This window comes from Anas platyrhynchos, chromosome 4, assembly GCF_047663525.1.
Source record: "Anas platyrhynchos isolate ZD024472 breed Pekin duck chromosome 4, IASCAAS_PekinDuck_T2T, whole genome shotgun sequence".
Lineage (NCBI taxonomy): Eukaryota > Metazoa > Chordata > Aves > Anseriformes > Anatidae > Anas > Anas platyrhynchos.
In genome coordinates this window covers 38,948,910-38,966,487 of record NC_092590.1, presented here as the reverse complement: position 1 = coordinate 38,966,487, position 17,578 = coordinate 38,948,910, and the positions used below count along the sequence as shown (strand labels likewise).

The window sequence follows — 17,578 nt, the reverse complement described above, 5'->3', positions numbered from 1 at the left end:
CCTTCTCACTAAGCCTTCTTCATGATGATCCATAGTTTAAAAGACAGCTAAAAAACAACAACAACAAACAAAGAAGCCAAGTCCTTGAAAACAGAAGAAGTCAAGTCCTTGTCCTCTGGAGATTTTCTTTCCTTGAGTCCATGCACTCTTCCAGCTTCCTTTTACAGATAGAGGAAAAAAATTGGATGCAATGCACAATCACTTCCGTTGCTTTGGAAAACCAAGGCATTGCAATAGTCCTCCACTTGCTTCCTAAATTTTGTCCAAAATGTGTTTTCCAAATATATAATCTTCCAAGTACAGACTTCATGATTGCATACTGGTATCTTTGATCGACCTATTGCAAGACACATATCTGGTTGGCAGGGAAGCTGATTTTCACTGTTAATACTGAGACCTACATCGTTTAGTCTGAATGTTTTAGCAAAAAGAAGATTTGAAAAGATATCTTAATCAGTCTGAAATCCCTGGAAAGGAGTTCTCAAAAGAACGTCTCCTGCAGAAAATGAGGAGAAAAACCACTGAGGGATGCTAAGTTATTTTCTACAGAAAGCTCATATAGCCCAAGGGAGAATGACAGCAAAAAGGAAGAGCTGTTTTTAACAGAAAGCATTGCTGAAGCAGTATTTCATATAACTGAGCTACCAGCTAAGAGTGGGTAACTACAAACCTCTCAGATGTTACTGTGTCAAAGAAGCATTCAGAAAATTAAGGGAGAGTCTAGGAAAACTCATAGTGCAAAGATGTAGGAAAAGCTGCACGCTACATCATTGATCTCTGACCTTTGTCACCTCATTTGTACAGCAATATGAATGACGGCTGAATGTGAGTTGTCTTCTCCATACTGTATTAACATTCTTTATTTCTGTTGAATGCTTGGCTTGCTATTTCTACAAGTTAAAAAAAAATGGGTTATAGGTATTGACAGTTTGACATAATAGTTTAGATTAGCCATTGCACCTCGTAAACTAATTAGCCTGGAAGTGAAGAATCAAGCTCAAGAATGTGCTAAATGGAGCAATCATCCAGCACAGTGAACAGGGAAAGGATTTTGCATTTACAGTGGAAGAGTCACTGAAACATTCGGCCATCCAGTGCATATCTGCAATAAAGAAGTGGGCAAATGAAATACTGTTTCTCCGTAATCTGCTGTGTGACCAGAAGAAAAACAAGAGATGATAGAGGATTTACTGTACAAGTCCCACTGTCTGCTGTATGGGATGCCATGACTTTTGAGAGCTATATTAAAGCACTAAAAATAATACCAGGTCTCAACACTATAGGGCAATTGCTGTGAAGCTGGAGATGTGCTTGTGTGAAAAAAAGACTTCAGTGTGGCCTACCAGAATTGAAAGTTGTGAAAGTAAAACTGATAGAAACAGAGCTTTAATGCTAGCAAGACATTACAAGATAGGGGAGATAGCTCCTGCTAGCCTACTCTGTGTTTGATTAATGAACTCAGACATCTCTTCCATTCAAACACCAGTAATCATACAGAATTAATGACTGAGTAACCGAAACAAATGTAAAATGAATTCAGTCAGCACAAGTGATGGTTTGTTTATTTTGGTGAGAAGGTAGAAAATGTGCTTAATAAAAAAGCAACCTGCACGTGCAGACCTCTGGTTGTATCCAATACTTCCCGGGGCAGCACCGAAAATGCTCAGTTTCATAGTCATGCTTCATTGGCAAGCTGATCAGTATGAGACAAAGGTGGTATTTAAACAAAGAATGATTATTGATTTCTGATCAACCTCTTAGCAGTTTTTTCTCAAGGATACTAAGTAAGCCATTTTTTCTTGCTAGTGGCCCCTTGATGTAACGCTGTGCTCCGAAAGTCAGTAGAAATGTCCCAACCCATCCCCTCAGGGTCACACAGGGCTGTCCTTCCCTCTGCCCTGTTTGCAGGAACCCTGGGAGGGGATTTGCTTCTAATGTGCACTGCTGATCTGAAGCAATGTAGTGCTTGTGCTAATGTGGAAGCACCCAGCGTGTCTAAACAAGCTCCTGTTAGGTGGTACAGCTCCATCTACTGATACCAGCAGTCCCCAGATAACAGACAGCTCTGCAGCCTGAGCTTAAGCAAACATTTCTGGCTCTGTAGGACTGCCAGTGTCACTAAAAGACACTCAAGGACAGGAACACGAGGAGCAGGGATATACAGAGACATGATGTTAAGAAGCCCAAAAAGTTATAGATCAGCTTTACACCAATGAAGGAAGAGGGTGCTCAGAGCTTCTTTAGAAGAAGCACACCAAAAACTTCAGAGTGGCCCTCTTTAAAGGCAAAAATACCTCTGTTAGAACTCCACTGAACTCTCTTCAAGTCACACCAGGGACGAATTTGACCCCTGATGGAATGGGAACATAATCAAATGACATTAAAAGAAAGAGTTTTAATCAAGTAACACTTAACTTTGGTTATATTATTTTTATTGTATTAATCTATTTTTCTATATAAGACTTATTCTTCATTCAGTGTTATTACAGTAGTATTCCCTAAGTTGTATAAAATTTTATTAGCACTTTGTCTTATTTGACGGTTTTATTCGTGCACGAACTCGAGAGATTTTGTAATTGTATATATACACTTGAGGAAGGAGTTATAACAGTATAATTGAAGGAAAAGGAACTTAATTTCTTTTTATAGTGCAGAGGTGATTCTGCTTCCAGCGAGGAATGAAGAGTATCACAACTCAGTACCAAAAGAAAGAGGATAACTTTTTCAGTGGTCTGCTTAGCCCCACAGAGCAGACTACCTTGAGAGAGGAGGGTGACCTTTACTGATTTTGATGATGATGGTAAGGTCCGTAAGTATTCGCTTGGGAATGACATTCAGCTGCCCTGAGGAACCACCTGAAAGCCCCAAGTTATCGGCACTGTCCTCCAACTCCTCTCTCAGAGTAAGGCTCACATTCAGTGTCTGATTTTGGGAACCGCTATTTCGGCATCAAACATTTAAGCTGGCAGATACTAACTTCACAATATAAAAGCCTCTACCTTCAAACCTTCTGTACTGAAGCATTCACCAGAGGAGATGGGACTACCATTTTTAGCAGAACCACCACAAGCAAGCAGCCAGGTGACTGAACAAATCGAGGTCTTGCTGAAGGTAGACAGTCGAGAAGCAAAAGCTTCCATTTGTTATTGTTGTTTTTTTCCAGGTGGAATTACACTGACACCTACATGTGGGCACAGGGATGGAAGAGGAAACCACGCTGCATGCCTCAGCTTTGGCTACACCCGTTCTTTTACCAAACAGAGGCATGAGTAGACCCTATGCTGAGAAGCTCCAGATGCACTGTGAAACGCTCTCCCTCTTCTCCATGTTTGCAGAGAACAAACTGTCTTGCAAATGCTCAGATACTTCATTCATTCATTCCACAACACACTGAAAGCGTTTAAGCCCAGATCACTCATTTTACATTTTCCATCATTCTAAAAGATTTTCATCAATTCTCCAAGAAGCAATCATTCCAGTCTTGCCTAAAAGATCCCCTCCTTCTTCAACCTAAGGAGATATTTTACTTTTCTAAAAGAAAGGAATTTATACTTTTATACAATTCACTTTTTAACCTGGAAAAGACAGCAGGAACCTCTTCACCTCATGTTTCATCTTTCCTGCTTGTGTGTTCTGGCATGACAGGCTGGCATTTAAACCCCTACGAGGTTTCTTGGTCACGACCCTGCCAAGCAGATAAGCCTCCTGGAAAACCCTCCCTACACTCACCCCCAGCAGATTAAACCACTTGGAGCTTTCTCCAGTTATTTCCTGTACAGCCTCTTTCATGGCTTCTAGGTCCAACTTTTTGCTCCTGTTTTTACCACTCCATAAATCCATAATGGGCTTATTTTACTCAGATAAGTTGGAAAGGAAGGAAGGAAGGAAGGAAGGAAGGAAGGAAGGAAGGAAGGAAGGAAGGAAGGAAGGAAGGAAGGAAGGAAGGAAGGAAGGAAGGAAGGAAGGAAGGAAGGAAGGAAGGAAGGAAGGAAGGAAGGAAGGAAGGAAGGAAGGAAGGAAGGAAGGAAGGAAGGAAGGAAGGAAGGAAGGAAGGAAGGAAGGAAGGAAGGAAGGAAGGAAGGAAGGAAGGAAGGAAGGAAGACCTCTTTTTCTACTTAGTGAAATTAGGTATGGAAAATCCTCAACCCAAACTCAAACTGGGATGGCAAAGTGCTCAGCCTGACAAATTAAATGTCATCATTGCTTCAGATAAAGATGCATTAATCACCAAGGCATGCTTCTGCCAGCTGCTTGCACATCAGAGTTCAGAGGAAAGCAAGGGAAACCAAAGAGACAAATATGACAAAGAGTGTTTTTTCCATGGCTTTGAAGTGGTGGCAACGTGTAGTCTGACTGCAGAACTGGCCACACCACCAAATGTCAGCTGTTACCTCTGGAGCCATTAAGTTTACAAACTAGCCTCGTGGTACCTCTTGTATTGCAACTTTAAAATGTGCTACTGGCTTCCTGATGCCATTCTGGACGCTGTTACTTTCCTACTGAACAGCCCTGTGATGGAAAATCTTGGATTTTTGGACCTGCTCTGCTATTCCTCAGCCACACTGGGGAGTGACCGCACGTATCTCCGGTTCCTGCTGCAGCCTCTGTGCACTGCATCAAAACGAGAGGAGCTTAACTAACTGCAAAAGGTCACAGCTCCATGGCTAGAGCGAGCAGATGACAGGAAGTGTGCCATTAAGTAACGAGTTCATACATTACACTGGCTAACGTCTGAATTTATTCCCCCTTAGACAGGCAAGTACCTGCATTAATAAAAAGCTCAGTGAAGGCATTACATACTGGAAATAATACACTAATATTATTATTTTAAGATGGCAGTGGCTTTTCCACTAAAAACTTCATGACTATTACAATTTCTAATTCTCATACTACCTCTGAGCTAAATTATCATGAGCCTCAAAATCTCATAAAATTAATTGGAAGGACTGACAGCATCAAAAACGTGTTTTACATGTCTAGACAAATCTGATTATCATCATGCCCTTCAGAAATATGTTATATATTCCCAGCATGTCAGATTTTACGTAGCATTACCATTAAATGTGGTTTAACTTCAGCTGACAAATCAGAGAATAATGATTGGGATGAATCTGGTAATTTATTTGAGATTTAAGAGACTAATTATGTTAATGACAAGCAAGATAAGGTATTTGGACAATGGCATTAAATGGCTCTTCGACCAAAAACCTATTCACTTTATGTTAAATATACTTCTAAAAAGTATTTTCAGTATCATAAATAAGTATGATAAAATAAAAAACAAATAAAAGGAATAGTTTTCATTGCATACAGTTTGCTTAATTGGTAGTAGAGTATTTTGAGATTAAATGGATTTTCTACTTAGCTGAAAGTAATTGGGGGCACAAAATTCATAGCAAAGGTGCAGTCCCAGAATCCACAGAATTGCAAATTTGTCACATTAATGGAGAAGCCTGAGGACATTAAAGGAAAAAGAGGCTCTAATTTTGCTTCCTGAAGATGCTCCAAATTTTGCCAGTGGTTGCTGTGAACAAGACAGATCTCACTAAATACACACAGTTAGAAACTCAGATTTTCACTTGCCATTTCTGTTTTGCATCTAAAACCAGGATGGCTAGATTATTATTGTCTTCCCCACAAGGTAAAGATGGTTTCATGGTAGCTATAATGCCTGTTTGGGACTGTTGTCAAAGCAGGTTCTCTGTGTCTCCATTGCTCCATATCCAGAAGTGGGATTGTAGAGCTCACTTAAGAAATATCTCAATTTAATCCATCCAAGATTGGGCACCTTGTCTTCAGAGGGGGGGATATGAGGTGAGACACTGCTTTCCTTTGTGTGGTGTTGGCAAAATAAATGCCAGTCCCTTAATCACGCTTGATGATGCATCTAGACTAAGGTGGATTTCTGCCCTCTTCGTAGTAGCACCTTTTATAAACAAAATCTCATTGGGAGCGTGCTGTCCTCTCAGTAAGATTCTGTTCAGAAACGGGATTTACAGAGTGTGGGAGCTGACGGATGGCAAAGCATGAAGGTGATCTGAACAGCCTTCATTGCTGTTGGGCAGGGATGCCTGGATCTGAGCCAACAACTGGAGGCATGACAGGCAGCATGTGCTGAGCTGAGCACTGAATAAGCAGCTTCCGGGGAAAGGCCCAGCAGGCACTCAGAGCAGAGGGCAGGCTGAGACCTGGATCCCACTCAATCAGCCCAGACCAGGATCCAATCAAGTTAGCTGAAAGCTCCTGCTACTAGGACTGTCTCATTATCTAGATAAATACGATGCACAAAGCCACACCAGAAGCATCGTATTTCCTAATTCTCAATTTCATATGAAAAACTAAAGCATAAAGGGCTTAAATATTATGCTAATGGTTATACAAAATGGGAATCAAATGTACATTTCCTGTCTGCAGCGAGCTCCTGCACAGTGTCATCCAGCATGCAGAGAGGACAATGTACACCAACAGCTGGGATACGAACACTTTACACAGGCGACCGCTTAGGTACAATGCAAGGTGCTCTGCAACTAGTAATTCTTCCAGGTGTTGTGCAGTATCACACTCACCTACTACTCACCTGCACTGGTCAATGACATTCAGAGGATTCTTTGTTGGCTGAATGAACCTGAAAAGAGTTGTGTTCCACATGCATGAGTTGGACTGTTATTCATGCCCTAAACTTTGTCCTATCTCAGTTTTAATTAATACTAATCTCTGCTTTGCAAGGGCAGAAGTTAGTCTGCTCTTCTTTTAAATGTCTTCTTTCTATAAACCTTTCCTGCCCAAATTAAACTAATCAATATTCCTACAATGCCTTTTCATATGAAACTGTCACCATTCCTTAAGTATGTTACTGTCTACCAATTACCGCTTTCTACCTCTCATAACACTTCTTTTTTTTTCATTAGCACTTCAAAATATTCTCATGCTCTACAACATCTCACTAAATTGGAATGCTGATTATTTCTATTGTGCTAGCAAGTGTGTCACTGGCACTGTAGTGATTATCTTTTCCCTACCTTAACTATTCAAATGAAGCAAAAATCAGTTCCATTTCACTCTTTCCAGATGAATCCCAGCTCCTTTTATCTGTATCTTTATTTCCACTGCTACACTATCCCACTGTAATGGATAATGGGATCCAATGACTGGATTGTCATTGCTGGAAATGTTTGCTGTAGAGCAAGCAATGTCCTAGAATTTGTTGTAGAAGCACAAAATGAAAAACATAGTCCAGCTTTTGAACACTACTAATATAAATATGAGCCAAGAGAGATGAGATAACCAATAGGGAGAGCATGGAGGTAAGAGGGAGACAGTCAAGGCCAGTAAAACAAGGTGGGATTACAGAAGGCCAACAGGAGCTCTTCTCTGTCTTCAAGAGGCAGAGAGTCATCAAAAGAGAGTGAGGTGGTTTTACAGATGTTTGTGAGGGTATGTGAGATGGATATTCATCAAGGAAAATGTCAAGGTGTTTACAGAGGAGGATTTTTCAAAGCACCTAACACTTCTTAGAACATGCACCCTACTGGCTTTTAGTAGGACTGATATTCATAAGCCACTTGGACAGTTCAGGATGTAATTTCTTATTCTCTTGATCCATTTAAAAAGTGCAGATACTGTACAATGTAAACAAGTAAACAGAATCAAATTCTTCTACCAGATATTGTCAATCATGAGCCTCTGAGAGTCCTAGGTTTCATGAATCATTTAGACGTGTCTACAGCAGAATCTATTTCACAAGTAAGTTGTGAGCCATAACTAATCTCTCACAGGGGTTTTATGAGACACTGGAAAAGACACACTTTAAATGACCAAGCATTAAAGAAGGACTTTTACCTTCAAAAGCATTGGTGTCTGTGGAGTATTGGTAGGAAGGGGACTCACAAGATCCCAACAGAAGACATTCTGGGCAGGGATGTATGGTTTGACAGCACTGCTTCAATACAGACATGTCAGGCACCTTCGCTGTAACTTTACTTTCATGGGCTACAGGGACAAGATGTACATAAGTCGTGGTTCAGTTGCACAGTTTGGAAAGGCAGCTGTCTAATACTGACAGGAAACGAAAGTCTGTACTGCCAGGAAAAAATCAGACATTGGCCTCACAGGTGGAAGTGGCTCTGCAATCCCTTCCAGCCTGCCTTCTTCTACTCTGAGAGGAAGACAGTTCTTCCACGCTAGCAGAAATATGGACACACATCAGGTAGATACCAAATGGACAGTCGAGCTAGGAGGCTGTTTCTCTTACAGTGATAGTATGCACTGCAAGAAACAACACGAGACAAAAATCCTTGTGTAGGAACTGAAGTTCTGTCTGGTGAGAGGCTGGAGAGAATGAGGCTAGGCTCAGGGGACAAGGGGAGCAAGTACAGTCAAGCCATCCCCAGGGGAACTACCTCAGGCAGACCTTTGCTGAAAAACTGAAATGGCAATTCTTTTCATAGAAAAGAACACTCCACTTATTGTCACGTCTGATTTAAATTAAACTAAAAAAGCATTCACAAACCAAAAGCAATTTATAGCCACTTAAATAAAAATTAATTTTCCTCTCCGTTATCCAGGGTTTCCTAGAGTAGTTTATGACACTATAAACCTTCTGTGATACTCTTGTTGCTTTTAAATCATTCTAGGAGAACAAAGATACTCAACCACACATATAACAACCATAGGAAAAATGTACTTCCCCTTTTCTTTTTATTTGGGTAAGTTGTGTATCAAGCTGTCAGTATACATCACGTAAATTTCAAAAAGAGAGGCTGGATACATCTAATCTTTTAAAAACATTTTTGGCCACCAATAATGGCCTAAACAGAGATTCATTTTTTCATGTTGTACATAATAGGTAGTAGAGAATTTTGAATTCAGTAAACAAAATGGTTATTTTTCTATATGTATTTATGCAACGTTTGAACTAGAATGTTTTAGTTTAAATATATGCTGTCCCAGAAGAATGAGATCATTGGAATCAGGGCACAAAAGTCCATAGTACATCCTGACACAATTCAACACAAATAAGCTCTATGAGCTTAGTGTATTTGTCTAATCACATGTTATTTATAACATGGAACATTTGCTTCTACATTGCATTGCTAAAAGCATTTTCTTCCCAACCAATTTCAGTGCATTCAGAGCATCTGAGAAACACTGTACTTCTCTCTGATTAAAAGAAATCTGATACTGAAACTGGAACTGATTGAGACTGTGCCCAACTGTTCAAAGAACCAATTATTATACACATTAACCTAAGCTCCCTTCAGCAGCTACTGTAAGCAGTGAACATGTCAGATCCCAGTTGAAGATGGAGACAAAATACCACCATTATTGAATTATCACAGGCTCCATCTGTGCTGAAATTTGAAAAGAAATCCAAATAAAAACGTGTTTACACAATTTCACATCTCAGAGTACATATCTGACCCCATATCATTTTGTATATCCCCACAATTCCTTTTTTTCATAGATCCTAAGCCTAAGGTAAAGAAAATTTTCTTACTGATCCACATTTCTCCTAAAGAATTCAGCTATTCAAAGAAACAAACAAAAAATGGTTATAATTCCTTTTGTTGTTATGCATATAAATTATCACATGCAACACTGCACAGAGTGTCAAAATATGAACAGACTGGCTTATTTTGCTAGATTATTGCAGACTCCAAATCAAAATAATCTGAATTTGATATATTACTCTGTTGCTAAGAATTCTTCTGGGAACTCAAATACTGGAGCTGAATCCAAAAAGCTAAAAAATCTACAATATAATAGATAAATGAAAGAGTAGTTGGGCAAACTTTTCAAAAAAATCACTAAATTGCACTGACATTTCTGGCAGAAGACAGAAACTAATTGTATATTCTGATTACCGATATGACTACAATGTGTCATAGGGCTAAATCACTCCTTAAGTGATCTGCTCACTTAAGGGTGAAATCTTTGAGGATGTCTGTACAAGGCCAACATAATGTACTTGTTATGTTATCCCTGATTATAGACAATATATGCTAGTGGGTCTGCATCTGACCTTTTTCGTTAAACGTGCTTGCATATTTCCATAAAATACTCTTCCTGTCCTTTTTTATTGTCCAGAGCTACTACATTCCTTGTTCCATGGTATTTCATTGCTGGGTAAAGTAATTCAGTGTACACTATGTGTATGATCTCTATAGTGTTTTGAGATTCCTTGAACTGGGAGTCAGACACCTTCACTTGGTGTTGCAAAGAAATGAAGTGTAGGTGGCCACTTTCATGTCCTGCAATGCTACCACATTTTTAATAACATTTTCCTCCACTCCCATGTCTACAGACCCACATATTTGTTAATTGCAAGTGAGCTTCTTGTCATTTCATGATTTTTTTTTTGCTCCAAAATCCAATTTGACCTGTTTGAATAGACTTTTGTTTGGGTAATGGAGGACCTATCTACCCCACAGCAAAGCATAACGCAGAGATACTTGAACTGGTGGCAACCAACCTGCAGTGTCAAAAGCTGCACCAGCTCAGCTGTGCTCCTAATACAAAGATTTCATTGTTTATTGCTGGAACGAAGTTGTGTGTCTCTACCATGCAATGTAGGTTAGATGTAGTCAAAATGATGACAGAGGATGAAAGGGACTGTTGCCAGACATTTTTGACACAGGGTATTTACTAAATAATTCAGAGTATTCTGAGCATAACTAAAGAAATATTGTGGCACTCATCAGCACTGATGCTCCTTAAAAAAAAATGAAATATTATAAATTAAGTAATGACTTCCTTCACAACAGTAAGCAACAATCTGCCAGAGAGGAGGTAAGAGTCTGAAGGGAGCTTTGTACCTGGTTTAGAACCAGCAGAAATTTTAATTTATTCCAGTTAACACAGAGGAAGATAATGGTGAAATTGTAGACATCAGACATACTAACTTTGCCTTTGGGTTGAAGAAACATGTATCTAAACAGAAAACACAAAAGATATTGTCCTGGTTTCAGTTAGCACAGAATTAATTTTCTTCCTAGTAGCTGGTGGAATGCTGTGTTTTGGCTTAGGATGAGAAGAGTGCTGATAACACCCCGATGCTTTAATTGTTGCAGAGCAGTGCTTATACTAAGCCAAGGACATCTCAGCCTTTTGCTCTGTCCTGCCAACGGGCAGGCTGGGGGTGCAGTAAGAGCTGGGAGGGGACAGACCCAGGACAGGTGACCCAAACTAGCCAAAGGGGTATTCCATACCCCTTTGTCATGCTAAACAATATATAGGGGTGGCTAGCTGGGGGGAGGGGGCCGGACTGCTCGGGGTTAGGCTGGGCATCGGTCAGCGGGTGGTGAGCAATTGCATTGTGCATCACTTGTTTGTACATACTATTACTTTCGTATTATCACCATTGTATCATTATTATTATTATTGTTATTATTATTTTTGTTATTATTATTTTCCTGTCTTATTAAACTGTCTTTATCTCAACTCACGGGCTTCACTCTCCATTTCTCTCCCCCATCCCAGAGAGGGAGGGGGGAGGGTGAGCGAACGGCTGCGTGGTGTTTAGCTGCCGGCCGGGTTAAACCACGACAGATATTATGAAAAGTTTGTACCTGCTTTACTACTGAAGAACCCTTCGTGGATTTCTGATGACTTACATGGAAAAAAAATCACAATTATGACCAAGGCTAAAACTCTCAGACTCTGGATAAACTAATGCTTAATCATTGACAAAATAATTAGAACAAAATCATACAGTCCATTAAATGTATGAAGGCTGGGACAGGAGTAATGGCAGTATTATGGAAGTAAGAGAAAATTCAAACTATATGTATGGTGTGCAAGACAAACAAAAACATAACCAACCAACCAAAATAAAACTGATATGGTATTTTTTTATAAAATGGTGCACTATTTTATACACATATATATAACAGAGAGTCAAGACCTCAATTTGAGTTAAAAAATAGTGCATGGATCTTATGTGCTGTAGCAAACGTGAGACAAAACAAGACACAAACAAAGGTGCGAGACACAGTGGATTACTTCATGTAGGAGTTGTCTGCACACGTCAGTAGAAGAGAACGCTCCCAGGCAGTGAGGACCACTTGGAGCAGTCCTGCTGAAAACAATGAGACATATTTGTGCCGCGTGATCAGGCTTATCAGTACAACAAAACATTTTGTTTTGTTAGCTCAAGGACAAGGATTTCGCACGAGCCAAAATGCTGGCTTAGTAGAAGTGTTATAAATGTACGAGAACAACTGGAAAATGTATACAGAGATACTGATCTCATCACAGGATGTATATACCTTATAATACTGACAAATCTCCAGGCTCAGGCAAGGTGAAACATCTATTTTAAGGCACACCCCAATAAAGCCATGGTCATAGGTATCAGGCATAAACTTTTTGTTCTGTGAAACTAAACTTTCTAGTTTTCTTTTTTTCTGGATTCACCCCTCCTCAACTTTGTATTTGTCTTTAATGACGATTTACATTTGGTCCTCAGTTATTCCTTCAAATGTTATCTATAAAATATATCCAGAAGATCTGATAGCATGAACATCTTTGGTATTTGATAAGTGTCTATTCTTGAACAAATTACATTCTTTTATGGGTACCCTTTACAAGACACATGGATGATATAGGAAGAAGGAGGCAGCAGAAACCCTTAGGTTTGAGAGGTGATTTCTACCCCTCATATAAAGAAACTGCAATAAAAATAGGAGATTTATGATTCAATTTACTCCTTCATTAAGCAGCAGACATTGTAAGTGTCAGCCAATGGCTGTAAGAATTTCAGTATTGGTTCTGCCTAGTGTCTCATTAAAAACAGATAAAAACCAGCACTCTAGCTTAAGCCAAACCTGTTATTTTTAAAAATGAAATATGCTGTCATATTTTTACAAATTAGAATACGTACCTATTTGGATGAATGTGCAGCTCTGAGAACTGTAAAAATATCATAGTGAAAAACCCATTAAGTCAGGTGTGCATAATATGCAGTGAAGTACAATGCTTAATATTTTTACCACCTGGTGAATCTTTTCTCTCCTGAGAAAGGTGTGCTATTTGACACATCTTCGGGGGCAGATTCAATGAAGTATGCATTGTCCTCTGCCATAGCCTCACAGCTGATTTCCACAGTTCATATTCTGTCTAATTTCTGAGTCACAAATGACCTTGCAGCCAATCTACTTTTATTATTTTGTCAGATAACTGGGCTGATGTATAACTCTGATTCTATAAACAGGCTATTTCCTCATCAGGAATCTGAACTTTATCAAATGTATCATTTATCAAAGGAAGTTCTTTATACAGACATGGCTTTTTGGTTTTGTTTTGTTTTGTTTTAAGAGCAGTTTGTACTTGAAAAAGAAGTTCACCATTGCGATTTTTTGCCCTGAAAATAGTATATATCATTGCATATGAATTCCTACATAATGCCACATTTTCATATGAACACACTCAAGTTGCATTTGTATTGCAAATGTATGCAGGCAAGATAGTCATTTGCACAAGTGAAATAGATAAAGGATTGCACAAATTCATGTCTTTTGGCATAACTTATTTTGATTCTCCGTATGTAAGCATCTAGCCTCACACATGCTAAATATGATGCAGTTTATGCTGACTTTAAAATCTGGGACACTTACCGTGAACCTTCTGTGCCATACAAAAGCAAAAAAAGAGATATGGAGCCCCCAAAAGTTCACTTTACAGACTGTCAAAAGGACTTGGAAAATTTCTGCACTTCTTACCAGTGAAACGTGAGTTTTTGGCATATACATTGCCTCTGGGTATTTGCTGTGAAAGTCTAGGTAGAGTAAACCCTTCTGACCTCTGTGGGACTTTACTGACGCAGTTCTAAATTTCACAGAGACACAAGTGAAGAAGAATCAAGGGGTGTCTAACGCACAGCTAAGTTTTCAGTTGTTCAAATATCAATCTAACTACCATTTGCACTTTCTTTAGAGTATGCAATGAGATAAACATCAGCAGGAATAGTAAATGTAGCAACAATAATCAGCTGTTCATTCACATAATTGAGACTGGACAGAGTGTATGAAGATTTGCCAGTTAATAAAAGTGGATAAAAGTACTGAAAATATATATATATATTCATCACGGTCAACCAGCTGAACCCCTTACTGAGAGTATTTAATAAAGAAGGCAGTTTTACCTTGCAAAGAAGCCTGAGTCTACGTACAATGTTTCAGACAAATTAACCCTGAACCATACAGAACCACAAAGATTTCTTACTCCTGGAAAATTCCAGCGGCAGTTATGGTCTATCAGTTTACCTCATACCTCACTCTTTTAATACATGAACTTTCTGGCCCTGCAGTCCACGCTTTTGTCTTTTAATCCCAACAGAGGCCTGATTCCTCCTTAAACTTTTCAGTGTCTTGGCCCAATACTCAGGCAGCTTTAGTGCCAGATTACTGATGAGGAGCTACCTAGGTCTCCCAGAGGCCACTGCTGAACTGCAGCCTTTAATGACGGTTGGTTGTTAATAGCCACTTATTTGGCTGAAACTAAGGTTACCACCCATATTCAAGGTGGTTACTACACAAGTTTTCTGAACCCTACCATGATCTCTGCAAGTGCCTCTGTCACAGCAATGGAAAACTAATACTGAATTAGTAATAAAGTCACGTTCAGTCAAATGTTGCTCCTTGCATTGGCAAATATATATATATATATGTTATACATGCAAAACTGAATCGTGACAGATTATACCCACAGAAAACAGCTCTTTCAAATCAGAGCTTCTCTCCTCAGAAATAAATAATTGCATTGTGGTAACAGGTTTTACCATCAGTAAGACACTGAGGCCACATGCTGTGCTGTCTTGATTTTTGGATAAATAAACCTGTGCCCTGTTGTTTTTTCGATGAATAAGCCTTCGGGACATGTGACAGTGTATGACTGGAACACAATGATTCAACACTGAGGCATTTTTAATCACCACTTTGAAAATTAAAATAATTAATGCTTGGTAAACATGTAATTGAACCTTACAGTGCTCTCCAGTACCTTGCTACTACTATGCATACTTTGCAGATACCAGCCCTGCAGTTAAGCAAGCTGCTTGCTGCCACCAGTGGACTTGATATCAGAGCCACGATTAGCACTCCAAAGTTCATGACTCATGGCACAGTTTCATTTTACAGTGAAACTAATCTAACAGCAAGCTGTGACTGAAAACGGAGGCCTGTCCGCCAACTCCCCCATGCCTCTGCTGCCCATCTTAAACTAGATTTAGCGGACTTGCAGCAGCACAGCCATGCCACATGCTCAGCACCAGATGCCTCGAACCTACTGCAGTTATACGGGGATCCTACCTCTCAGGGAGACTAAATTACGTGCTATGTGGCTATCTCCAGACGTCAGCAGCAAGTCCGACGTGTTAGACTTGTTCATATGGGTGGAATAAGGAATGGGCAGATGTTGTGTCTAGAGCCTTGCCAGCCCTTAGGGAGGCCCTGCAGGAGAGCCACATTTTCCTTACCTAGAAAAGGTTCTGCTAGAAAACAGCCATCTCAAACATAAGGTGTAAAATGTCTGTAGGCTGACAGGATATCTTTAGCCCAGGGCTCTTAGTAACAGGTTTCCTTTCTGTCTTACTTTCTTTAAGATTTTTGAGTTATTAAGCCATTGTTTACCTTACTTTGTTATTTGTGCTGTTTTACAGAAAGAGTAATTATTGTTCAGAATTGTTAATAATCTTTGTTTGATGAAACATAAGTGGTTTTTTCCTTACTTTTTCAGAGTAAACATTTTAAAACGTTTTACTGACTGAAGAATTCACTTGTTTTCATTTGGTCATAACTTAGTAATATATTGATATAATGAAGTTTAATTTCATTGAGAACAGAGGAAGAGTTTGTGTTCCAAAATTTAGCTCATATGTATATATTGGTAATTGCATATTTAATGGTCAGGCTGTAATTAGGATCATTCCCACAGCTCAGGTTATTTTTAGCTCTGAAGTCATACACATACGCAGTGACTCAACCATCCATTGTAACTCTTAACCACTTGTTTGTCATTACTAGTTCTATGACTGGAAATAAGTTAATTAAATGAAGAGTACAAATACTTGGTCACCTGGGTGCAAAAAGGAGTCTCCATGTTCCTACATTAGAGTTACCTTCCCTCTCTCCAAACTATATGACTCCGGCTATCAATTTCAGCTTTTCTTGGGTCAGGAGATTTTCAGACCTTTCTGTGGCTATCTCTGGAGAAACTGCCTCACCCGCATGGTGATCCAAGCAGCAGGTAGAGTTCTCCCACCCATGGCCATCATGTAAACCAAAGACAAAGCACTGAAGACCTGCTCAGACCTTTGGTCTCCCGGCTCACAGAAACACTTGATCCTGCCGATCTGTAGCTGCTCATGTTTTCTGCTTTCCCTATCTTTTCATGTACCTGCAAGCCATCCACATTTCCAGATTTTCAGAAGGCCATCCCAGCTCTTTCACATTGGTTTCTGCTATTCATGGCAACTGCCCCTCTCATCATCATCCCTCTGTGGTGTGCCCCATGAGCCTGCCACACCGCCTCGCCTTTCTCCATTTCCTTTTGTTTCTCTTTCTCATACATCCTGACACATTCGGGCAACTCTGGAGCTGCCCCAACCTCCCTCCTTCTGTTCTCTATGTGATTCTCCCTCCACACAATGTCTCACTTTACCCTTTGTCTGTATGTACCTCTGGCATCTTGATTTCAAGCCCTCTTACTTTCAGAGTTCTGGCTGCACTCCTGACTGGACTGCTCTCCCATTCTGGCTTCAGAAGATACCATCAATAATTCTAGAGGAAAACAAAAAAAGAGATTGCATGATTGGACTTGAGAAAAACTAAAAAATCCTGGTGTAGACCACGTAGTGTGCTTCACAGGTATACAAGCTACGTAACCCAGCACCTTCTTTGAGGTCAATTTTTTATGGGTATTAAGTACAAAGTCCTTTCGAAATTAAGAAGTTGAGAGATGTGAATACAGGAAACGTTACAAAGATAATTTAGGTAATTAATAAATTGGTGGTAATATTATCTTATACTTCTAACTACCTCAGAAACATCCCTAGGCCAACACAACATGTACAGGAACGCGATGACTCCGCCATGGCAATTTTTCTTGTGTGTTGAGACTTGTAGAACTGTTATGGGCACGAGGAGCAAACACAACACGAGTGTGGAGGAGCCGAGTTACGGCTGTGCGAGCAGTTTAAGGGCACGTTTGGAGTGTTTTATAAACGGTGTAGTCGATCTTTAAGCTAACTCTGAACTTCCTGACTCGATGCTTTGTGTTTTTGACATCTGCTTTCTCTGAGGCAGGGGAGCGCACCCTTCCCCTCCGCTCCCACAACGGCACCAGGAACCCTTCAGCCCAACGGCCGCCATAACGGCGGCGCCTCCATCACGCCCCCCCACTGAAGCCCCGCCCCCGGCCGCCATCACGGCCGCCCCCGCCGCCGCGCGGCCCCGCCCCTTGCCGCCCGCCGCCCGCCATTGGCCGGTGCGGCGGGGGGGGGGGGCGGGGCGGCCACGGCCTTTGCGCCGCGTCCGGCCGTTGCCGCCGCTGCCGCCGCTTCCCGTTTGCGCCGCGCCGCTTC

General features: G+C 40.4%; 1 long non-coding RNA gene across 1 annotated transcript; it reads right to left on the bottom strand.

Moving 5' to 3' along the window:
- Positions 1–11,541: 11,541 nt before the first annotated feature.
- LOC140002318 (uncharacterized) lies at positions 11,542–17,502 on the bottom strand. Its single transcript, XR_011808667.1, has 4 exons — positions 17,034–17,502; positions 16,674–16,775; positions 12,881–12,909; positions 11,542–12,073 (listed from the first exon to the last, which is right to left on the bottom strand). It is a non-coding gene; the product is annotated as an uncharacterized lncRNA (long non-coding RNA).
- Positions 17,503–17,578: the final 76 nt, after the last annotated feature.